Below are 26,810 nucleotides of genomic sequence, written 5' to 3' on the forward strand. Positions count from 1 at the left end.
CTCTCTCTCTCTCTCTCTTCTCACACTCCCCCCACCCCCCCACACTTTTTTTTTTTATCTCGCATCTCGTTCCCGCAGAGAACCACCAATGTTAGATCGTGAGGTCACATCGTCAGTGAACTACCAGCGTTTTCTTCTTATTCCTGCAGTGTCCATCGGCCGTCAGTCCGGCTATTTTTGACATGTGGGGAGGTGCGCAGCGTGGATAGGGAGAGAGAAGAAATGAGGGAAAAGAATTTTGGCCCTAACGGTTAAGGCGCAACTGCATGCGGAGCTGCACTCAGGCCTTCAGGCCCAAGGCCCTGTAGCAACCTAAGTGAAGCTGCAGGCCCGCAAATCGCCATGTTACCGAAAAAAAAAAAAAAAAAAGGCAGATGGGTTTAATGTTTACTGTGCTCTGGACACCTTGGGGATGAAGGTGTCCAAGGAGGGGGACTGGACTGTCTCAGCAGGGAGGGCATTCCAGTCACGGATGGGTTTTTTGTTGTTGTTTTTTTTGTGGGTTTTTGTTTGTTTGTTTGTTGTCTTGTTTTTAATAGGAAAAAAATCGCCGCCATCCAATCATTTTAACAGTTATTTCAAACATCAATTTGCAAAAACGTAGGCACAGTCCACTTGCTGATAACGGAGAGATGGCACATTTCCTGACCCCGAGCGCGCCTACGCACGCACGCGCGCGCGCGCGCGCACACACACACACACACACACACACACACACTCTCTCTCTCTCTCTTAATTTACGTCTGTCAATACATACCTTGTTTTAGACATACATGTCCACTATCTTCACGTAATTTCGTTTACAACGCAGAATGTTTTCTAACCCTCTAAATACAATCAGTGCTGTCAGCGCTTTGAATTCTAAGTGTTGGCTGCTCTTTCACAAACAACTTTTTTCCCGATACATCGTCAGTAACAGAAGACCGTCAACATGATGCACCATTCTTTATAAACATATACAAACAGCACACATCGTCTGACTCAAATAGACCAGAGATGTTCTGAAGTCTATTGTCTGACTCAAATAGACCAGAGATGTTCTGAAGTCTGTGTCTGTGCCACTGAGAGCTCCCCGGCATTTGATTCAGCGACATACACATCAGATGATTAACGGCGACCCTTTCATTAACAGTATCAACAAGCAATTTTCAGAACGAAATTCACTGACCTCTTTTTCTCATAATCACCCCAACGACGACCATCCAAAAACCCTCGTGGCCGAGAGAGAGAGGGGATATAACTAAGGCAAAACACTCTCCACTATAATCAAAACTTAGCCCAAATGGTCGGGACAGCAGTAGCAGTTGCCTCCTCTGCTGTTCTGATGGTCATGGTCAGACACGACTGACTAATCGTTTTTTACACCAATTTCAAACATCTCTTTGCAAGACGTCGCCATGGTTGGCAACGACAGACAAATCACATAGGTCTTTCTGACGCCTCCCCCCGGCGTTTCCAAAACCAGAGTTCTCCACGGCTTTGATCTCACGCTCGTCACGGTCCTTGTCGTTGTCACCCGACGTCAGGTACCCGGAGAACTGGATCCGGTTCCTCTTGGCGATGGACTCGATGGGCTCGTAGTCCGTCTTGTTCCTCTCCAGAGTCATCTCGGCGGCTCGCTCCGCTTTGCCCTGTCTAGGGCTGAGGGGGTTCAGGTGCTTCGGGTGCTGCCGTCTAGGAAGCAGGCGCTCTCCGGCGATGACGCAAGCCTGGTAACTGCTGCTGCTGCCACCACCACCACCACCACCACTCCGATCTGGTGAGAAGACCTCCGCCACAGGTTTCTCCGCCATCAGTCTAGGGGTCGGGCAGCTGGCCTTGGGGTAGAACGAGTGGGCCAGCAGGGAGGAAGACCAGGGCACGTGGCTCTTGTAGTCCGGGTTCTTGTGGTGGGGAAGTGGTGCCGGCGAGTGGGCGGCCTTCGGCGTGTTGTGCAGGCGTGTTGCGCAGGCGCTCTATGGACAGCATCATGTGGCGCTCGTCCTTGGTCTGCAGCCTGTGGCGGAGGTCTCGGATCTTCTGCAGGTACTGCTGCTGCCGCTGCGCCACCCTCTCGTACTGGGTCAGCCACTCCGTCATCCTGCACGTGATCAATGGTGATCAAAATGATAATAATGACAAGAAGAAGCAGAAGCAGAACAACTACACCACCACCACCAACAACAACAACGATGATAATTGTATGTACTGGTTCAGTCACTTCGTCATCCTGCAAGTGATGAATGGTGATGAAATGATGATCAATAATAATGATAATAATTAGAAGAAGAACAACAACAACAACGATATTTGTACTGGTTCAGCCACTACGTCGTCTTGCAAGTGATTGATGGTAATAATAATAATAATGATAACAACAACAACGATATATGTAATGGTTCAGCAACTCCGTCGTCCTGCAAATGATAAATGGTGATAATACGAAGAAGAACAACAACAATAATAATGATAATGATAACGCATTCCTCTAGCTGCTGTCTTGCGCGGGAACAAAAAAATAAAATAAAATAAAATAAATAAAAAATAACGGGTTTGATGGACAGCCAACGTTGACAACACGCACGCATAACTCTGAAATAGATGAAAGACAAACCTTACAATAAATTACACGTAGACAGAAGTTCAGTTCAGTTACTCAAGGAGGCGTCACTGCGTTCGGACAAATCCATATACCACCGTGGACAGAAGGCTAGAAACTGCGGATAGAAAAAAGGGAGGGGATGGAGGAGCTGTTTTATAAAGATGTTTTAAGACCAGACTTGAAAAGAGCAGTATTAGGGAAGGAAAATGCCGCACATTAGCCATGTTAATTTAACTCTCTCCATACGAACGGCGAAAGAGAAGACGTTAACAGCGTTTCACCCCAATTACCATCATCAAAATATTGCAAGCGGAAGGCTCTATACTGAAGAGGTGAATGTTGACAAAGAATACCACAATTCTGACGACGGAAGCTAAAGGTTGGGTCATTGAGACACCCACTGGACATCCGAGGGGTCTGTGTAGAGGAGAAGAGAGGACTGGCCGTACTGAGTGAGTTAATGAGAGGTCAGTTATGTCTTGTTTGTTTGCATTGAGGATCGGTTTGTTTGCACGGGTGCATGTCATCAGAATTTCTCCGTAGTTCTAGAATGCAAAAGCCGCAGCTGGTCGCGGCAACACTGTACTTGTACCTTGGTTATAAATGTCCTAAATCAAATCGTGTATTGCGTTCAGCCGATGGAGCCGACCGCAAAGGGCTTAACTTTACAGGGATGAACCTTCACCGTACCTCGTGGGTGAAAAATTACCCACACTTTCATTCAGATATTCATAACTCAGTTAGTTTTGAGACTATTTAATTGAAACTATATGGCTTTGTCCATTTTCAACTTTCGTGTATCTCCACCAAATATGGTGTTGTTTTGTTTGTAAACAGAGGAATAAATCAACAATGAAATCGTTGTATAATACCTATCAGTTATTAAAACCAGTCAAAGAGACCCCCCCCCCCCCCCCGCCCTCCCTCCACCCTCTCCCCCGAAACCCCCCTTCCCACAAAAAAAACACCAAAAAACAAACAAACAAACAAACAAAAAAAACCTAACTTAATGGTCAATGAAAACAGTCCCCAAAAGACCCAATCAGCCATGTCTCGTAACTTGAGTCTACATAAAAAAAATTAATGTTAAAATATTCTACTGGCTGTAGAAGTATTCAGGTTCGTGGTTTTCATCGGTTCTGCGTACATTGCTTTTACATTCTGTTTGATAGGATCCACTTCATAGCGCTGTGTTAATGGTGGTTGTGTGGATACTAGTCTTTCGTGTGGAACGATTTATTCCTTGTGCAGAGAACGCTTCGCGTCCACACAGCTAGTGTCCCATGTCAGGAATTGGGTGTTTAGCTGTATGAAATCCGCAGTCAAGTCCTCTTTGAAAGGTGAACAACTGTGTTGACCAGAAATTGTACGAAAAATGTATGTATGCATGATAGTCAGTCGTTTCCGACATTGACCATCAGAACAGCAGAGGAGGCAACTGATGTCCTATCTGGGCTAGAATTTGATTATAGTGGAGAGTGTCTTGCCCCCCCCCCCACCCCCCACCCCCTCCCAAGGCTACAGCTACAGCACTAAGAGCCAATGCAATCTTGCCTTCTAGTTTGAGAGTCATGATCCTTCACAAAAGACTAAGCTGTTAGTGAAACTGCATGTTTGGTGCATATCTGTTATGCATGTGTGGGTGTGTGTGTGTGAATGTGTGTCTTCATGTTTTACATTTATTTGCTTATTTATCGTCATTGTTGTCTTATTTATTTACTTATTTATTATTATTATTATTATTATTATTATTATTATTATTATTATTTTATTATCATTACTACTACCTTTTTATATCATAATTATTATTTACTTATTTATTTATTTATGTAAGCTTATCTATTATTTATTCACCTTTTTTTTCTCAAGGCGCGTTGGGTTACGCTGCTGGTTAGGCATCTGCTTGGCAGATGTGGTGTAGCGTATATGGATTTGTCCGAACGCAGTGACGCCTCCTTGAGCTATTGAAACTGAAACTGAAACTGTTAGTGATTTTCCGTTGCAGTGGAGAATCTATTGCTCATAATACAGCTCTCACTTTGCTGTTGGCCCAACTTTAAGCTTATGTCAATCTCTGATAAAAGCCGAGCGTTTGAAAATACCTGAAGTAAAATAACACCACCAAAATGATTCTGCTTGACGAGACACCGACAGAGCACTGTCCACTGTAGACCAATACAGTGCCCCGTTTGATACACAAAGCAATGGAATATAACACATTACAGGACAATACAACACGGTAAAATGAACACAGCCACAGAACGACACGGTGCGATACAATAAGATACAATACAATACGATATGATACATGATATGACACAATACAACAACAACAACGACAACAAAAAACCACGGTACAATGAAAACGCGCACATTAGTGCGTACATCACTACGCACACCATTGCCACTGTATTACGTACGCCACACCACTTTATGCACACCACCACATCATACCATGTCACACCACCATACCACGCAACACCTACACACCACACCACTTTATGCACAACACCACATCATACCACATCATGCCTACATACAACACCACTTTATGCACCGCACCATATCATGCCACGTCACATCACACCACGCCACGCCTACATATCAGATACCACTTTATGCACCACACCACATCACACCACGCAACACCTACACACCACACCACTATGCACTAAACTATATCATATCACACCACGCCTACACACCACATACCACACCTACACACCACACCACATCATACCACACCACACCTACACACCACACCACACCTACACACCACACCTACACACTACACCACATCATACCACACCACATCATACCACGCAACACCTACACACTACACCACATCATACCACACCACATCATACCACGCAACACCTACACACCACACATCATACCACGCCACACCAACATACCACACCACGTCATACCACGCCACACCTATACACCGCACCACATCATGCCACACAGCACCTACACACCACACCTACACACCACACCACACCACATCATACCACGCCACACCACACCTACACACCACACCTACACACCACACCACATCATACCACGCCACACCACACCTACACACCACACCACATCATACCACACCACACCTACACACCACACCAACACACCACACTTACGCACCACACCAGATCATACCACACCACACCTACACACCACACCAACACACCACACCTACACACCACACCACATCATACCACACCACACCACAACTACACACCACACCACATCATACCACACCACACCTACACACCACACCACACCACACCACACCTACACACCACACCACATCATACCACACCACACCACAACTACACACCACACCACATCATACCACACACACCTACACACCACACCACATCATACCACAGCACACCTACACACCACACCACATCATACCACACACACCTACACACCACACCACACCTACACACCACACCTACACACCACACCACATCACACCACACCACATCATACCACACCACGTCATACCACGCCACACCTATACACCACACCACATCATACCACACCACATCATACCAGGCCACAGATACACACCACACCACATCATACCACACCACACCTACACACCACACCATACCACACCACAGTTATACACCACACCACACCTACACACCACACCTACACACCACACTACACACTACACCACATCATACCACACCACATCATACCACCTACACACACACCTACACACCACACCACACCTACACCACTCACTACCACATCATACCACACCACATCATACCACACCTACACAACACACCTACACACCACACCAACACACCACACCACATCATACCACACCACACCTACACACTACACCACATCATACCACACCACATCATACCACACCTACACAACACACCTACACACCACACCTACACACCACACCAACACACCACACCACATCATACCACACCACACCTACACACCACACCACATCATACCACACCACATCATACCACACCACACCACACCTACACACCACACCAACACACCACACCACATCATACCACACCACACCTACACACCACACCACATCATACCACACCACACCAACACACCACACCACATCATACCACACCACACCTACACACCACACCTACACACCACACCACATCATACCACACCTACACAACACACCTACACACCACACCACATCATATCACACCACACCTACACACCACACCACTTTATGCACTACACTTTTTCATACCACGCGACGTCTAAACCATACGAAACGCACTATCCCCATGCCGAAGACAACTCGTTTAGCTTACATTTAACCACTGCCAGTACGCCCATAAAATTTCGTCTCTGTATATCCTGTGTATTCAAGAAGCGTCCCTTAATCACCCCCCCCCCCTCCTCCCCCCCCCCCCTCTCTCTCTCCCTCTCTCTCTCTCTCTGTGTCTCACTCTGGGCTAAGGCCTTGAATGACTCAAATAATCTGAATCTCTCTCTCTCTCTCTCTCTCTCTCTCTCTCAGTTTCCCAAGTCCAACTCAATGGCCTTTTTTCAATGCGAAATGAAAGGAAATGAATTAATGATGGAAAACAAAACCAAAACCAAAAACAAAAAACAACAACAACAAACAAACAAAAATAACAAACCAACAAAACCAAAACAAACAAAAAAAAAAACCCAAAAAACAACAACAACAAACAAACAAACAAACAAACAAACAACAAAAACGAAGACCTCCTGAAAGAGAAAAGAGTACGGCTATGTTCTTACTGAAATGTAAGCTGAAAAACACCATTCGTCATTCATTTGTCTCGGTATCTGTTCGTCAAGAATACCGCCTTAGAATATCTTCTTCAATTCAGAATCTGAACAGACTCGACACTGCCAGTAGACCTTTAAAAAGCGGCTGTATCACATACGAGCACCTGTTCATTATACAAGCAGCAACATTCGATTGTGTCTATTCACCCGGATTCTGAATGCATAATATTATTTCACAAAAGAAATAGATGAAAATAAATAGATAAAAAACGGAAAGAAAATAAAACTTCGATGTGCTTATATTCCTCTCTCTCTCTCTCTCTCTCTCTCTCTCTCTCTCTGTGTGTGTGTGTGTGTGTGTGTGTGTGTGTGTGTGTGTGTGTGTGTGTGTGAATAATAGTAGTAGAAAGCGCATGTACACATTAACGTGCGCCAGATAGGCGTTTAACTGCCTGTTTCAAAGCGTCAGTTTTGATTTAATGCCTATCTAAACTGGGTGAATCACACAGGATCGTACGAGGCTAACACACTGTCATAGTTGAACGACTGTCATATGTAGAAGGAAAGTTTTCCACCAGTATACAGTTGGCCGACAGCGGTCCGTATTTAGTGATTTATTGTCAGATGTACGAATGTTGGATCGGGAGGACACACACACACACACACACACACACACACACACAGAGAGAGAGAGAGAGAGAGAGAGAGAGAGAGAGCTAATATCCTTGCTTAAACAGTGTGTCTGCACGCTCGCATAAAGATACTGACAGGTATCGGACTGATATATAAACATTATGTGCGAGAGAGAGAGAGAGAGAGAGAGAGGGGGGGGGGAGGGCAGACAGACAGACAGACAAAGACAGAGAAGCAATACATATGAAAACTTCAAGAGAAATAGATAATATCTGCTTCTGTCAACGATTGTATGTGAACCCGACCCGTCTGTCTTAGACAATGAAATGTTAATGTCTACGAACCTTAAGTGCTTCACATAAAGTAAACTCGTTTCTGCAAGACAGGAAATTCTTTTTCTTTGAATTTAGATGAGCAAAAAATATTTCAGTTTTGAAGAGAACTCCTTTTTTTCTCCCGAAGGACACACACACACACACACACACACACACACACACACACACATGAATAAATAGATAAACAGATGAATAAATAAACAGATAAATAAACAGATAAATAAATGAATAACCACTGAACTTGTATATCAAAGATAGCCATAGGCTTGTGCCTCTGTCTCACACACACACACACACACACAAAAATCAACAGTACTTGTTTGTTGTTTGTATGTGTAGCCATGAGTTTTCAAATGTTATGACCACTCGAGTGACTTCATCAAAAATCAGGGTAACCGTCACAAAACAGTCTAAGTGATTCCATGAATAGCGATCGATGGCATACATCCTTTAACATAATTATCTTTTGATGCAACATGTTCTGAAGGTTGTTCTGTGTCGTTCAACAGTAATACAATTAAGTGTACTACTTTTTTTTTTTTTTTTTTAGTTCATAGCCACAAGGTCAAGAAGCGGTTATGTTGTGTTGTGTTATGTTGTGTTATTCTTTTTTGTCACAACAGATTGATCTGTGTGAAATTCTGGCTGCTCTCCCAAAGGAGAGCGCGTCGCTACACTGAGAGCGCCACCTTTTTTTCTTCTTCTTCTTTCTTTCTTTATTTTCTGCCTGCAAATTTATTTGTTTTCCTATCGAAGTGGATTTTTCTACAGAATCTTGCCAGGTGCAACCTTTTTGATGCCGTGGGTTCTTTAACGTGCGCGAAGTGCATGCTGTACAGGGGATCTCGGTTTATCGTCTCATCCGAATGACTAGCGCCCAGACCACCACTCCAGGTCCAGTGGAGGGGGAAATACTGGTGACTGTGGGACTCGAACCAGCGACGCTCAGATTCTCTTGCTTCCTAGGCGGACGCGTTACCTCTAGGCTAACACTGCACTGTCATGTTTCTGCTGTTTCTCAGAAAATCTGACGGTGCCGCTGTGTTTGTCGACACTTAAGAAGCATGGTAAAAGACAAAACAATGACGCGAAGATTTTTTTTTTTTTTTTTTTTTTTTCAGCAAGGGTCTTACTCTTAGCTCCCCGAGCTATCTTATCGGTTTGCTTATTCCTAAAGCCTTGTCGCTTGAACAGCAATGTATACCTACACTTGAAACAGTAAGAAACGTGGCTTACAATTGTCGCTTTCTCGTGACCTTAACTCTCTCCATACGAACGGCGAAAAAGACGAGGATGACACCGTTTCACCGCAATTAACATCATTAAAATATCACAAGCGAAAGGCTCTTATACTGAATAGGTGTATGTAGAGAACCAATACCGCATTTCTGACGACGGAAGCAAAAGGTTTGGTCATTCAGACATCCAGTGGAAGTCCGAGGCTTTCTCTGTAGGGCAGAGGAGAGAGGACTGGCCGTCCTGAGTGAGTTAATTTGGATAATGATCAAGGTAATAAAGATGAATGGTGTCTGCATGATCATATGAACGGTAACAAATCAATAAACAAATGAACAAACAAACGAATAAATCAATTAATTGATTAATTAATCAATTTCATTTAGAAAGAAGGAAAGAAAGAAAGAAAAGAAAGAAAAGACACAGAGAAAAAAAAACTCACATGGCATGGCCATTCTGTTTCGTTCATTGCTTTGTATAAACAGCGACAGTTAGCCCTTACATGTCACCGCAGTGAACAGTTTAATGATGAATACCATTACCTGAAAATGTTGGCCGTAGCACGTGAAATGAGATCTGTTTCTACATGTATAACAGATGGGAAACACGTGAGAGGACGGACGTAATTACGACCGCCAATTTGTTTTTTTATCAGCAAGTGTGACAGTTTTACAGTCAGCTCTCAGCGTGCTTTCCCCTTTTCCTGTTTCCAGTTGATTGCAGATTTCACTTTAAGTACTGGATTTGTAAAGCGCTTAGAGCTTGCGTGTGCTTGTATGACAGCGCTATATAATAATAAAATATTATTATTATCGTAATTATTCCAAGAAACAAGATTTCCCTGTTTTGACGATGCGGGCAATACGCTTGTCCCAGTGAAACGAATGTCCTGATTAGCATAATCCGCCACCAAATAAAAAGAAGGAATACTAATCATAATCCGCTAAGTATCTGCCGTGAATAATTTTGCAAACGTTAATTATGAGTTAATTAACAGTGCGTTCGTGCGTGCCCCCGCTAACCAGGAGATGGGGCTGGGTCGTGACAGGTTTCTGATGCGCACGGCACTAAAACGGTGACGTCTTGACATGCGCAGTCCGAGGTGAAAAGATAAAAAGAAAGCAGACGACATGGACAAGTTAGTGACGTTTTGATTCGAGCTGCAAGTTTTATGGCGTCTTGGTAATTCTTTTCCATGACAGGGCGTTTCGTGAGAATAACAGCTTGAGGGCAATGTCTTATTTTAGCATCCCAAATTATTGCACCTTTATTAGTTACATTTCCATGGTTGTTTTTGGGGCGAAAAACGGAAAAGAAAAAAAGCAAGACGGTGACACGTTAGTTATGTGACTGAATCCACATCAAAATTGAGTGAAATCTTCTTCTTCTTCTTCTGCGTTCACTCGTATGCACACGAGTGGGCTTTTACGTGTATGACCGTTTTTACCCCGCCATGTAGGCAGCCATACTCCGTTTTCGGGGGTGTGCATGCTGGGTATGTTCTTGTTTCCATAACCCACCGAACGCTGACATGGATTACAGGTTCTTTAACGTGCGTATTTGATCTTCTGCTTGCATATACACACGAAGGGGGTTCAGGCACTAGCAGGTCTGCACATATGTTGACCTGGGAGATCGTAAAAATCTCCACCCTTCACCCACCAGGCGCTGTCACCGTGATTCGAACCTGGGACCCTCAGATTGAAAGTCCAACGCTTTAACCACTCGGCTATTGCGCCCGTCACAGTGAAATCAAATAACGTACAAAATAAGAGTGAAAATTCACTGAAAAAATGGGGTTACAGCATCTGCCAATGGTAATATCGTTTCATACGTGCACAAAAATTGCCGGTAAAATAGGTGCAATAATTTAGGATGCTATAACAGGACTTTACCAAAGTGTGGATAATCATAGGGTAGGTATGCCTAATTGCGAACGATCCGGTCGAAGCGACCAGCTCACCGTGTGTATTGTAAAGATAAAATGTACGATAGTCAAAGGTAGTTCTTTTGTTTTTGAAGGCTTTCTCCGACTGGTTGCACCAAGAAAAGTTCGCCTGCTCATTCTTTTCAACGTTTTGTCGAGGTTTGAAATGGCAGGGGTGCCTGAGGGTAAATACGGCGATTGGGCAAGTCTAATTGCAAACGATGGCTTTGGGTACATGTAGACAATTAAAACAGAAGCAGGTCTTTAACTCACCAGACAAAACTTATTATTGAAACATCGCACAAAACTGTTGTATTGTTGATTTTGATCCAACATGCACACAAACACACAAACTGACATTTGAAACACACACACCCCACTCCGCACACAAACACACCCTTTTGATAGTGCTCAGTAACTGTGCAGCATCATTCGCAAATAGACTCACGTCAATATGCCCTATGGTCCAATTGCAAACGACACTATAATTTATTTTGCGGATTCTTGTCAAAACTGACGTCCTGATCAGTCATCAATATGCTTTCTTAATTCTCCCAGCATTGGTAATGCGCATTCAACATATCCGAGCAAATAAACTATTTTAAACTGAGTCAAAATTCACGTTCTACAACTTGCTTCCTTTGATTTTAGGATTTTGACGTGACGTTTGAAATATTAGTCGGTAGTGGTGCACGAAGAGAATAAAGAACGCGGAAATAGCCAGAAATAGCTGATGTTTGACTGGTTCTTGGAAAGAATTTAAGTGTTAGAAAAAGATCGAAGGAGACGTTAAATTGTGAAATGCAACCGTTAAGAACGCATCGAAGTGGGGCGGTATACGAATCGTTCGCAATTACACGCTGTTTGCAATTACCCATACCCATACCCATACCAACCCTATCTGGTTCCGTGCTGACTGTCGAGTGTGCTTTCGGATTGAGGTGTCCTAAATCAATGCACCTATTTTACCGGCAAGTTTTGTGCGTGAACGAAACGATCTTACCGTTAGCAGATGTTCTAACCCATTTTCAACGGATTTCGACTCTTATTGTGTACGTTATTTTGCTCAATTTCCGATGAGGATTCAGTCACTTAACTGACGTGCCGCCATGTTGCTTTTCCCGTCCCACAAACCATAGGAATGTAATAGTTTAGGCGCAATAATTTAGGATGCGAAAATAGGACGGGGGTGATTGCTGTTTTGATGGTGAAAATTAATGCGAGCATTTGACGTGTTTTTAAAGGGATATGGCGGTACAGTGAGATTTCAAGACCCTACACCAAATAACACCACCATGGTCATAGCAAGAGAGGGGAAAAAAAAGGTAAGGTTCAGTCTTAAAGGCCCCGTACTTAACTTATACAGCCGTTGTTAGTGTGTGTGTGTGTGTGTGTGTGTGTGTGTGTGTGTGTGTGAGAGAGAGAAAGAGAGAGAGAGTGTGGGAACAGGGGACACAGTAGATTAGGCCTAATTTACTGTCAAGAAACCTGAAGATATGCTCTGTTTCTGTATGTCTGATTCTGTCTCTCTGTCTCTGTCTCTCTCTCTCTCTCTGTCACTCTTTCTCGCTACTTGTGTGTGTATGTGTCTGTCTGTCTGTGTGTGCGCGCCCGTGTGTGTGTGTGTGTGTGTGTGATGCGCGTATGTATGTGAGCGTGCGCGCACGCATGCGTATGCCTGCGTGTGTGAGGTGCAACGTGTGCATACACGTACTTAACCTTTCCCGTACGTCGCCTAAAATTTTGCGCGCCGTACATCGTGGGTGTGCAGAAACCCATGGTTTCTAAGAAGGAATGACCCCTCGCTGTACGTCGTGGGTGTGCAGGCACCCATGGTTTCTGTGTACGAACTAACCCTTCGCTGTACGTCGTGGGTGTGCAGGCACCCATGGTTTCTGTGTACGAACTAACCCTTCGCTGTACGTCGTGGGTGTGTAGGCACCCATGGTTTCACTGAAGAAATAAGACCTTGCCGTACGTCGTGGGTGCACAGTAACCCACACCTGTCCGTAAAGCAAATTTGACTTTTCTTCAGCAGACTTGCATGCGCAGTTTCCACTTGTGCGTGTAGGCTATTTACTCCAGTGCTTGACCAGGCGCATTGTGAATAAGTTTTGCCCGTGAGAAGAGAGTTTTGTTACTTACAAAAAACGTTTTTTTTGTTTGTTTGTTTGTTTGTTGTTTTGTGTGTGTGTGTGTGTGTGTGTGTGTGTTGTTTTTGTTGTTGGTTTTGTTTTTTTTGGCTGGCTGGCTGGCATTTTTTTTTTCTTTCTTTTTTTAGCCATAGTCGGGTTTTCTCTACTTTGAACAGATTAGGATAAGAATAAAATTTCTATATCAACTATCTTTCTTTTTTTAGCCATAGTCAGGTTTTCTCTACTTTGAACAGATTAGGATAAGAATAAAATTTCTATATCAACTAGATTTTAGATCAATTGATTTCAGACGTACAAAAATATCCAGTTCTTAGAAAGGCACTTTAATTCCAACTAGATAAAAAGCTATCAATCAGTTGCTCCCGATCATTCTCTACAAGAAAAACAGTTAATTCAATATTGTTGAAGATATCTAGTTGAATAAATATTGTTTTCTGAAATTAGTTACAACTTTAGAGTAAAACTTACCGCAGACTTGAACCGGGATACGATCAACAAAAGACAAGGTCACTCTGATCTCTCTCTGTAGCGAGCCCAAGTGACGTCACGTCGACAACGCGTGGCGCGCAAGCTTTGCATGGGTGGCTCCACACCCACGACGTACGGCGTGCAAGGTTTCTTCTTTGGGAGTATGGGTGTCGTCACACCCACGACATACTGGGACATTAATTGATTAATAACTTCTTTGTTTATGTATAAAAGAAAATAATGTTCAGTGGATATGTAGTAAACTATATTATGGACAAAGTCATGAAATTATGTGGAAGTGGCTTCAATATTACTTGAGTTACAGAGCAAAAACACTTGTCTGGGTGATTTCACACCCACGACGTACGGGAAAGGGGCACAACTGAAACCACAGTTCAAAGAAACTCTTTTTCGGTGATCGTGCAAACGAAGAAAGTATCGCCCACGATTTATCAGTTTTGGCAGTGGGCCCGCACATGCACATGTGCATGTTTAAGTCAACTGGCGGACAGACGTACACTCATATATATATATATATATATATATATATATATATATATATATACACACACAACTGAATCTCAGTATTGATTGAATTGATTACATTGATCTCCCACACAATGTCAGCACATTGGCTTTGTGCGTAGTTATACAGACTCAATTCACTGTGTGCCGGTCGCCGTCTTTTTAGTGTGTGTTTCTCCTTGTGGACATATCTATGTGCAGTCTTTCTTTCTGTTTCTTTAGTTTGTTTTTGTTTTCCCTTCCTTTTTTTTGTTGTTGTCGCTTTCTTCACTTAGACCTTTGTCTTTTCCCTCCCGTTTCTTTGTTCATCTCTGTTGACTGACATAGCTGCTGCGTTTCTGAAGCAGGCAATGCACAAGTCGAGTCATTTGAGAAAATTGAATTACACACACACACACACACACACACACACACACACACACACACTAAATTTCTCCTTTTTTTGCGTTAGAGAATAAATGAACCAGGTATTCAAAACGTGTTATTTTTGTTGTGACAACATGCGCGTTGTCTGTGAATATAAAAAAGTGGAACAATGATTAAGGGTTCAATTCATGTTGTAGATAAAATCGGTATGTGTTTACCTTTTGTGTGTGTGTGTGTGTGTGTGTGTGTGTGTGTGTGTGTGGGGACATGCAAACAACATAAAATCGAAAAAAAAAATCAAAGTCTCATTTGTTTGCTGGAAATATACATGCCCAAACAAACGGAGGAAATTAGAGACAGACACACACACGCACAGACCGAACGACCGACCGACAGAGAGACAGACAAACAAACAAACCTACCTACCCTGTAGTCAAACGTGTAACCTTCCCCAGTGCCTTATAATTTTTTCTTTAAAAAGCCACTTCACTCAGGAACCACAACTCCCTTTGGTCAGGAACATGAGGAACTACACCCGCGATTCCTATCGATCCTTGTGTGTTTTCACAACCAATCGAAACACAAAGACACAAAAACAGACTAAAAAAAAAAGAAAAGAAAAGAACTTGTTCCCTCCCTTTCTATAGTCTTCTGCAACATGGAAAATGAACATTACTTATGAGCGTCAGTCAGGCCCCCAAAAACGATCCTTATAGAAGTTATACATAAGACTACTAAACACACAGCCCCACAAATCGTTAACAATCTCTTCAAGTCGTTTTTGTTGTTGTTGCTGTTGTTTTTTGTTTTTTTAACTTGAGCCTGTCGCTTTTATCTTCTCGCTGATCACTTCGACAACTTCACACGCACAACACGAACAGAGAGAATCGTCTGACGACGACTCAAGTCAGCGTTTGTCACGAGTTAACTAGTGCGCGTCAGCTCTCTTTGTCACTCACTGTCCCCGGCCCCCCAAACCCAAATCCTCTTGTATACCCATACCCACGTTCCAAAACAAGATCCTCTCGACTGAAAGCCACCAGAAGCGAAACGGGGTAGTATAGGTACTTCCAATACGGCTGTTTGGTTCCACGTAACAACAACGGCGGCGCCGGAACAAGTTAGTCAAGCCATCCGTTTCTTCTCCCCTTCGCGATCAAGTGTTCGTTCTTTCTTTTTATGTTTTTTTTTTTTAATTTTACCTTTACCATAATCGGGAGTATTGGTAAAAATAGATAAATTGATAGATTGATAAATAAATAAATACATAGAAAAATAAATAGAAAAATAAACGAATGAATAGATACATAGATAAATAAATAAAGAAAGAAAGAACTAGGAATAAAAATAATAAAGGAAAGAAAAAGCTCTGAATCCATTTCATTTCTTAGGTCAAATCGTGAAACCTGTCAAACTAGGAACAATGAAATAATAATAATGAGCAAAATCTAGTACTGATCTCTGTCCAGACAAAAGCACACAAGCAAAAACTGATAAAATCTTACTAGTAGGCTACTAATGATACTGATGATAACAGCAACAATGATCACAATGATTATAATAGTAACTGCGGGTAATAACATTGCACAGATGACATTTCAATACATCGTAGTGAATAGAAAACATGTACAGATGAATTGCCTGGCACCTTTTCACTCATGTTGTGCATTTCTTTTAGGTTGTTACAAGGCGTGTTCATTTGTTGTTGTTTTTGTTTTTGTTGTTGTTTCTGGGCGATGCTATTCTCTTCAAGCTGTTGTGTGAGTAATGTGTGAATGACAATCGGTTTGAATAGTTTCATGTTGACAGATTTGTTTTACTGACTTCATCACCACCACTCCCAATCCCTTGTCACACACACACACACACACACACACACAAGCACGCACGCACGCACACACAACACACACAAGCATGCGCGCACACATACGCGCGCGCACGAACTGTCACTGTACACATACATACACACTCGCGCGCAAGCGCGTGTGCCCCAGGGTGTTTGGTGAGCTCCATGGATTGAGTGCTGAGCTCACAGTCCAAATGTTGTGGGTTCGACTCAGACACCCAACATAAATATGGACATTTTTACTGCCCCGTTTAGCCGTGTAGCATTACATGGGCCCCGTCCTTCTGTCTCTGTCTCTGTCTCTGTCTCTGTCTCTCTCTCTCTCTCTCTCTCTCTCTTTCAGTCATGAAATGTTGTGCCCATGACATTGGTCCCTTCCCCCTTTATTTTCGGCATTTTGTGTGTCTAAATAGTATTTATACCTTCTTCCTTTCCAAACAGGACGGTGGCATCGCAGTAAAACATTTTTGAGTTCTGAATTCTGAATTCTCTCTGTCTCTCTCTGTCTGTCTGTCTCTGTATCTGTCTCTGTGTCTCTCTGTGTCTCTCTCTGTGTCTGTGTCTGTCTGTCTCTCTCTCTAGAGACCTGACACTAGCAAGAGAGGGTAATAGTAAATGTTGAATAAATCCCGCGAATTATAGGGTGCAAAAACTATTGAATTTTCTGTGTGTGTGTGTGTGCGCGCGCGCGCGCGCGCGTGCGTTCATGCAAGTGTGACGATCACATAATTTTCATGATAATAATCGTATCACCCTGTATGATAGAAGCCGTGAGAAAAAAAATCTACAGCATTAATATTTAAAAAAATTTTTTTAATCAGTTCCTCCCTGCTGCGCCGTCCCCTTAGAGTGTGTGTTCTTCCTGACTCCATCTGGCCCAAACACCTGCAGTTCTGCTGTCAGTCAGTGCCACTGAAAGCACACACACACGCAACACGTGGTGGCCAGCAGCTGATGTATGTGTGGTGGTGTTTGGTGACTCTCCTGGGGCATTTGCTGGCTCACAGCAACACACACACACACACACACACACACACACACACGCACGCGCACACGCTTCGTTTGCACGCACACACACATAGGCACAAACGCACGCACACGCACGTACGCACACACACACACACACACACACACATATACACACACACGCTCACGCAAGCACACACGCATGCAGGCACACACACTCACAGGCACGTGTACACGCACACGCACACACACACACACACACATACACAATGACCTCACACTTCACCAACCATTTGGTCTCCCTCTCTCTCTCTCTCTCCTTTCTTTCTCTCTTACCCCCATCTCTCTCCTCTCTCTTTATCTGTCCCTCCCCATCTCTCTCTTCTCTCTCTCCCCCTTTCTCTCTCTCCCTCTCTTCTCTCTCTCCCTTTCTTCTCTCTCCTTTCTCTCCCTTCTCCACCCCCCTTCTCTCTCTCTTCACACACCTTCCTCTCTTGTTCAGCTCTTGACGAATGACACAGCATTACTGTCATGCACCGTGCAATAGGAAAAATAGCCGTCTGTGTGCTATCCGATTTTGAATCTATGTTGTATGCCATCTTGATGTGAAAATTTACTTGCTTTCTCATGAACATTTCAAACACATGATCTTGTTTTGTTCACAGTAACACACACACACACGCACGCACGCACGGACACACGCTTCGCTTGCACGCACACAGACGAAGGCACAAACGCACGCACACGCACGTACGCACACGCACGTACGCACACACACACACACACACATACACACACACGCTCACGCAAGCACACACGCATGCAGGCACACACACTCACAGGCACGTGTACACGCACACACACACAACACACACACACACATACACACACAATGACCTCACACTTCACCAACCATTTGGTCTCCCTCTCTCTCTCTCTCTCCTTTCTTTCTCTCTTACCCCCATCTCTCTCCTCTCTCTTTATCTGTCCCTCCCCATCTCTCTCTTCTCTCCCCCCCCTTTCTCTCTCTCCCTTTCTTCTCTCTCCTTTCTCTCCCTTCTCCACTCCCTCTCTCTCTCTCTCTTCACACACCTTCCTCTCTTGTTCAGCTCTTGACGAATGACACAGCATTAATGTCATACACCGTGCAATAGGAATAATAGCCGTCTGTGTGCTATCCGATTTAGAATCTATGTTGTATGCCATCTTGATGTGAAAATTTACTTGCTTTCTCATGAACATTTCAAACACATGATCTTGTTTTGTTCACAGCCCTGAACTGGCATGAGGCTTTGACCTCAATCAGTTGATAAATGAGTTAATTTGTATTATCTCACTCTTTTCCTCTTTCACCCTTTGTGTGTGTGTACGTGTGTGTGTGTGTGTGTGTGTGTGTGTGTGTACGTGTGTGTGTGTGTGTGTGTGTGTGTGTGTAAATAGATAAATGAGTTAATTTGTATTATCTTACTCCTTTTCTCTTTCACCCTGTGTGCGTGTGCGCGTGCGCACCTGTATGCGTGTGCGTGCGTGCGTGTGTGTGTTTGTGAATAGATAAATTGTTTAAATTATATCACTGTTTTTCTCTTTCACCCTCTGTGTGTGTGTCTGTGTCTGTGTGTGTGTGCGCGCGCACCTGTGTGCATGTTTGTGCGTGCGCGCGCGTGTGTGTGTGTGTGTGTGTGTGTGCGTGCGTGTGTTTGTCTGACTGTGATCAAACTTGAGCTAACAGTCAACGTAATGACTTTAAAAGCGCGATCGACCACAAGCTTCGTAACAGTGTACGGTGCCTGTTTGTACAATACACAAACCGTCGAAAGAGAATCGGTGTGCTTAATCATGTCGTGCTTTAACTCCCCTCAGCTGTGTGTGTGAGGCAAACGTTAGTCTTGGGGGAGGAAGGGGAGAGGGGTGTGGGGTGTGGTGGGGGGTTATGGTATTTTTGTTAGCTGCGGACAATGTCTATAGACAATGTCTTTAGGAGTCTGGACCAGCAGTACACAGGCAGGGAAATTTCAGTCATGAAGGCTGTATGTATATATAACTATTATGGGCTGCAGTATGGACTGTATTATGTATTATAGACTTGCAGTCTCGTAGTTTCTGGGTTCAGTGAGAACGTTTCGGTTGATATCCAGTCATACTGGTGAATACTGACTTTTCACGGGCTTTTTTTCATAATGTTTTGTGATAATGTATGTATATATAAATATTTACATGTGTATATATATATATATATATATATATACACATAGATATACATACATATATATATATATATATATATATATATATATATATATATAAAGAGAGCGAGCCGAGACAGACAGACAGACAGACAGACAGACAGAGATCTGTGTTTCAGTATCTCTGTATGTGCATGTGTGCGTGACATAAAACATCTTCATGAAGTGTCACAAATTCACTCTAAAGTAATACCTACGCACTGTCTTCAAAGCAGCAATCCTTTCACAAGGAAGCTAAAATCAGTAGCAACACTGAAAAATATATCTCTGTTTGTCCTATCTTTCAAGAAATGACAAAATACATAAATTTGTATTTGTATTTCTTTTTATCACAACAGATTTATCTTTGTGAAATTCGGGCTGCTCTTCCCAGGGAGAGCGGGAGAGCGCGTCGCTACACTACAGCGCCATCCTTTTTTTTTTTTTTTTTTTTTCTTTTTTTCTTTTTTCCTGCGTGCAGTTTTATTTGTTTTTCCTATCGAAGTGGATTTTTCTACAGAATTTTGCCAGGAACAACCCTTTTGTTGTCATGGGTTCTTCTACGTGCGCTATGTGCATGCTGCACACGGGACCTCGGTTTATCATCTCATTCGAATGACTAGCGTCCAGACCACCACTCAAGGTCTAGTGGAGGGGGAGAAAATATCAGCGGCTGAGCCGCGATTCGAACCAGCGTGCTCAGATTCTCTCGCTTCCGAGGCGGACGCGTTACATCTAGGTCATCACTCCACATTGATGAATCAATAGATAGATAAACAAATAAATGAATTAATAAACAAACAATTTAATTCATTAACCTGCTGATAGATTTATCAATTAATTCATTAACAAATAAATGAATGGAATAAATAAAAGAATAAATAGATAAATGAAGGCATAAATAAATAGCATGAGCAGAGAAAGCGTCAAGCAGATAGCGAGAGCGCTCTCTCGGCGGTTCACAAAAATACCAGCCACACACGCAACAATGATGACTTCAGCTACCTTAAATTTCTTCTCACGCACTACGGGTTGGTTTTGCCTCTTTGATCTATTGTAGGTTTATATTTCTCACACCACGCAACACCGTCAACACACACACACACACACACACACACACACACACACACACACACGCACACACACGCAGGCGCACACACACACACACACACACACACACACACACACAGAGTAATCTTCTTTTCCCTTCCTCGATTTTTTTCCCTTCCCTCGTCAAATAACACTTATAGTGAAAAGACGTTAAACGACCACACACACACACACACACACACACACACACACACACACACACACACACACACACACACACACACACACACACACACACACACACACACACACGCACGCACACACTCACACACACACACGGTTCGCCTCTATAACAACGCGTGGCTCTTTATACAGCGTTTGCACACGTAAACCGCCAGAGAGAGGGAGGTGCAAACAAATTCTGATTCCCGATCCTGGTACATACGCCGACAAAAGAAAGCAGTATACCTACCACACAGTCACAGACCCCAACCCTACACACACACACACCCAGAACGAAAAATCTCTCTCCCTCTCTCTCTCTCTCTCTCTCTCTCTGTCTTTTCCTCACACACACACACACACACACACACACACACACACACACACACACATCTCTCATTGCCCGGCCACGATAGATCTCAGAAAAAAAAAAAACAAACAAACAACAAAACAGACTGTTTCCAGACATGCAACCCATACATGCTTGTGTTCCGAGTCGATCTGAACCCCTTCGGTCGCTCTTTGCCATGTCCTAACCCTGAAGATAAACCACACAGCCCCACGTACCCTACCTACCCCCACCCGCCCCCACACCACCCCCACCCCCACCCCTCCCCGCGTGCGTCGTGTGCCTGATGACAATCCCTGGTTCACCGGTGCACACCATTGTTGGGGGGGGTCCTACATACAGAAGAACGGCCGGCGAAGTCTCACAAATGTACATAAAGAAAATAGACGGCAGATCGGCAAACGGCCGCAGTCTGTCTTTGTATCTTTTGATCGAAAAGCCCGCTGTTTCAGTTCAAACGATAGGTTGGTATGCAGGTGTTGTCGGTTTTTGTTTTGTTTTTGTTTTGTTTTGTTTTGTTCGTTTGTGTGTGTGTGTGTGTGTGTGTGTGTGTGTATGTGTGTGTGTGTGTGTGTGTGTGTGTGTGTGTTTCTTCTACTGGCTTAGTTACAGAAGGGTGTGTGGTGGGGATTGGGGAAGAAGGAGGGTGAGGGAGAGAGACGGAGTGGGAGGGAGAAAAGTGTGAAGGAGAAAGAGAGTTTAGATAGAGGGACAGACAGACAGAGAAGGAGGCGTCTTTTTGTCAGCTTGGTAAGAGATAGACAGACAGACAGACAGAGAGAGAGAGAGAGGGGGGGGGGGGGGGGAGAAAGAGACATTTTTCTGTGGGATATTCAAGTTGATAGAGTAAAAGAGATGGAAGGAGGTAGATTGAATTTTTTTCAGCTGAAAGAAAGAGACTGGGTCATGTTAAATATATATATATATCGAGAGAGAGAGAGACATAGAGACAAAGCGAGAGAGTAATGCCAGCAAGTTTCGAATTCCGTATTCCCATATTTTGAGCTGGCGCTGAGTCAGTCCGAACGCCCTTGGTGTTTAACCCTTTCCTGACCATGAAGACAAACTAGCCCCTGAGCCTGAAGATAATTATAACAGTTCTTGGCACCACAAACAGCACACCATTGTTGGGGGCTCCACACACACACACACACACACACACACACACAGAGAAAACGGGAACGACAGGGCCACACAATGCACACAGTTCTTGGCTTGTACCCGGCTGCCCCGTCTGTCTGGTTCTGCTGACTCGTTGCTGTGGACGGACAAACTGCTCGTTCAGTTCAAACATCCTGGAGGGGGCGGGGGGGGAGGAGAGAGAAAGAGAGAGATCGAGACAGAGACAGAGACATAAAGAGAGAGGCAAGGAGAGACCGAGAGAGACGGAGACAGAAAGACAGAGACAAAGCACAGGAGAGATGCAGTTGGAAAGAAAGAGAGAGTGGAAGGAGAGGAGAGATTGTAAATATGTAAATTGAGGGAAGAGAGATAAGGGACAGAGGCTCTGAGAGAGAAAGAGAGAGAAGAGAGATAATAGAAAAAGAAACGGAGAGATAAAGAGAGAAATAAAGTATGAGAGAGAGAGAAAAGAGATAGTGAGAGCGAGAGTGAGAGAGAGAGATAGAGAAAAGAGATAGTGAGAGCGAGAGTGAGTGAGAGAGAGAGAGAGAGAAAAGAGTGAGAGAGATAGAGAAAAGAGATAGTGAGAGCGAAAGTGAGAGAGAGAGAGAGAGAGAGAGAGAGAGAGAGAGCAGGTGAATTTTTCGGTCAGCTAAGAGATTGAGGGGAAAGGAGGGAGAGAGAAAGCAATACAGAGAAAGAGTATGTGAGAGAGAGAAGGAGAAAGCAAGAGAGTCACACAGAGAGAGAGAGAGAGTGCGTGTTCAGTTACTCAAGGAGGCGTCACTGCGTTCGGACAAATCCATATACGCTACAACACATCCTCCAAGCAGATGCCTGACCAGCAGCGTAACCCAACGCGCTGAGTCAAGCCTTGGGAGAGACAGAGACAGAGAGAGATCGGTGCTGGCAACAAAATGTCCGTCCTAAGTTTCCCGGACAAATACAGACATGTATTTATCAGTCGGCTTCCATAGCTGAATTTGATGCACTGGTGACTCAAACACAGGAGTGCATTGCTGGCCTAAAGGACTGGATGACTCTCAACAAGCTGCAATTAAATGATGATAAGACTGAATTTATGATAACCTGTCCAAAGAAGTTTCGTCAACATCCTTCCTTTCCTGACTCTGTTCTGATCAATAGCACACCTGTTTCACTTTCTCCCTCTGTTCGCAGTCTTGGTGTAATCCTGGACCAGTCTCTTTCCTTCCAACAGCACATTTCGAATATCTGTAAAGTTGCCTATTTGGAACTGCGTAGAATCAGCTCTATCCGCCACTATCTCTCAACCGATGCAACCAAGACACTTGTATGCTCTCTGGTTCTCTCAAGATTGGATTACTGCAACTCTCTTTTGGCCGGCCTTCCCAAATACCTGTTAGACAGACTCCAAAGAATTCAGAATAACGCTGCCAGACTCATTTGCAGAGCTTCTAAATTTGACCATGTTTCTCCTCTCCTTCAGTCTCTCCACTGGTTGCCTGTTTCTGATCGAATAGACTATAAGCTATCCACTCTGACCTTTTCTGCAGTCAACGGATCTGGCCCCAAATATCTTTCTGAACTCATTCATATCTATACCCCTTCTCGCCAGCTCCGTTCTTCCTCTGATACTCGACTTCTCAGGATACCTCACGTCAGAAGTAAGACCTATGGACACAGATCGTTTTCTTTTCAATCGCCAAAGACGTGGAACAAGCTCCCTGATAACCTCCGTCATTCTGATTCCCTCGCATCTTTTAAATCTCGTCTCAAAACTCACCTTTTCCCTCAGCAATAAGTTCAATTGTGGCAGGTCCATAACTACATGCATGTATATGAATGTGTATTGTGTGTGCGTGTGTCTATGTAAGTTTGTGCCTGCCTATGTGTGCGTATGTGTTAGGGTAGCTGTTAGATACACATGTATGTTAAAATGTATGTATGCAGTGTGCGTGTGTGTGTGTGCGTGCGTGCGTGTGTGTGTGTGTGTGTGTGTATGGTCACATTTTGGTGTGTGCATGTAACATAGATATAATGTTTTATGTTATCAAAAGCGTTTTTGTAAAGCACCCAGAGCAGATTTCTGGATAGTGTGCTATATAAGTATCCATTATTATTATTATTATTATTATTATGTGCAAACAGGTACACACAAACATGCACGCACAGATTCCTTTCACCTGGTCTCGATCTGGCCAATGTCCCTTTCTTTCGCTTGACCGACCAAACAAGAAAATGATCTCAATCAGACATATGAGCGTACTCCGGCCTTGAGTCGATCCAAATGCCCCAAGCTTTATCACATCCCAACCATGAAGATAAACCAGCCCATTTACCACCACAAGTCTGATAAGTGCATTTTGACGATTCCCTTGTTCAGAAGCAAATTGACCCCCCGAAAACGGAGTATGGCTGCCTGCATGGCGGGGTAAAAATGGTCATGCACGTAAAAGCCCACTCGTGTACATACGAGTGAACGTGGGAGTTGCAGCCCACGAACGAAGAAGAAGTAGAAGAAGGAGGAGATACATACTCCGCGACCAGACACATAAACATACTTTTGGCCTCGAGTCGATCTGAACGCCTCAGTCTTTTTTTGCCATTTCCGTTTTTTGAGCCTGAAGATAAACCAGTGGACCATTGTCGTGTGTCCTATAGAGAAACAGGGGCAGCCATGCAATGCACACACAATCCTCACATAACCTGGTTGGTTTGTCTGTCTGTCTGTCTGTCTGTCTGTCAGTCAGTCTGTCTGTCTCTTCGAACCTTTCGATTGTCTGCTGCCTTTTGTTCGGTTCAAACTTCCAGCAGGTATTGTGCCGTTTCTTCCATTCATATATAGCTTAATGATAGAGAGAAAGGGAGGGAGGGAGGGAGGGAGAGAGAGGGAGCAGGGGGGTGGGGGGGTGAGACGGGAGGGGGGGAGAGAGAGAGAGGAGTGAGGTAGTTGGAGATGGGAGGTAGAAAGAGAGAAGGAGAAAGATTGGAAAGGGGGGTAGACAGGGGGGTGCTGGGGGGAGGAGGGGTTGATTTTCCACAACTTAAAGAGAGGAGAGGGTGAGAGTGAGAGAGAGAGGGAGGGAGGGGGGAGACATCAGAGAAAGATAGAAATGGAGGTCTTTTTTTCTTCTTTTTTTTGCTGGCTTGGAGAGAAAGTGAACAATAGCCGAGCGTTGGACTTTCAATCAGTGGGTCCCGGATTCGAATCCCGGTAATGGCACCTGGTGGTTAAATGGTGGAGATTTTTCCAGTCTCCCATGTCAACATAATGTGCGGACCTGCTAGTGCCCGACCCCCCTTCGTGTGTACATGCACGCTGAAGTCGGGGTATGGCTGCTTACATGGTGGGGTAAATAAGTCCTTGAGGGAGGGAGGAAGGGGGGAGAGAGAGGGAGTGGGAGAGAGGTACACAGAGATAAGGAAGTGTGGTAGAGAGAGAGAAAGTGTGTGTCTGAGGGAGAGATAGAGTGTGTGAGGGAAAGACAGAGAGAGAGGGAGAGACAGAGTGTGAGGGAAAGACAGAGAGAGAGTGTGTGTATGTGTGTGTGTGTGTGTTGTGTGTGTGTGTGTGTGTGTGAGAGAGAGAAAGAGAGTGGGAGAGAGACAGTATGAGGGAGAGAGAGGGAGACCGTCAGTTTAGACGCAAGGAAGGAAGTAACGGAGGATGGAATAAGGCAAGAGGGAAACGGATTGATACAAACAGACAGACAGACAAACAAACAAACAGACAAACAAACAGACAGACAGACAAACAAACAGCAACTCCACAACCGAACGGTCAGAAAACACTCGAGCTGAGCCACGCCCCCAAAAAACAACAACAACAACAACAAAAAACGGGTCTGCAAAACACACAAATGATTGTCTCACAGAGGTAGTGTGATAAATCTGCATGGGACACTCTAGCAAAGAGAACAACGGCACTCTGATAAATCTCTCTCCTCAGGGCACTTTGACAAGGCCAGTGATTAATCAATACATCAATTAGCCAGAGACCGACAGAGCTGCAAATAACATAAAATGCCGGGAGCAATTTCCAAAGACATTG

General features: G+C 44.0%; 1 pseudogene across 1 annotated transcript; it reads right to left on the reverse strand.

Moving 5' to 3' along the window:
* Nucleotides 1-81: 81 nt before the first annotated feature.
* LOC143294971 (uncharacterized) lies at nucleotides 82-16,000 on the reverse strand (annotated as a pseudogene). The gene is made up of 2 exons (XR_013056980.1): nucleotides 15,427-16,000; nucleotides 82-2,080 (listed from the first exon to the last, which is right to left on the reverse strand). The product of XR_013056980.1 is annotated as an uncharacterized LOC143294971 (transcript).
* Nucleotides 16,001-26,810: the final 10,810 nt, after the last annotated feature.

This window comes from Babylonia areolata, chromosome 20 (assembly GCF_041734735.1).
Source record: "Babylonia areolata isolate BAREFJ2019XMU chromosome 20, ASM4173473v1, whole genome shotgun sequence".
Lineage (NCBI taxonomy): Eukaryota > Metazoa > Mollusca > Gastropoda > Neogastropoda > Buccinidae > Babylonia > Babylonia areolata.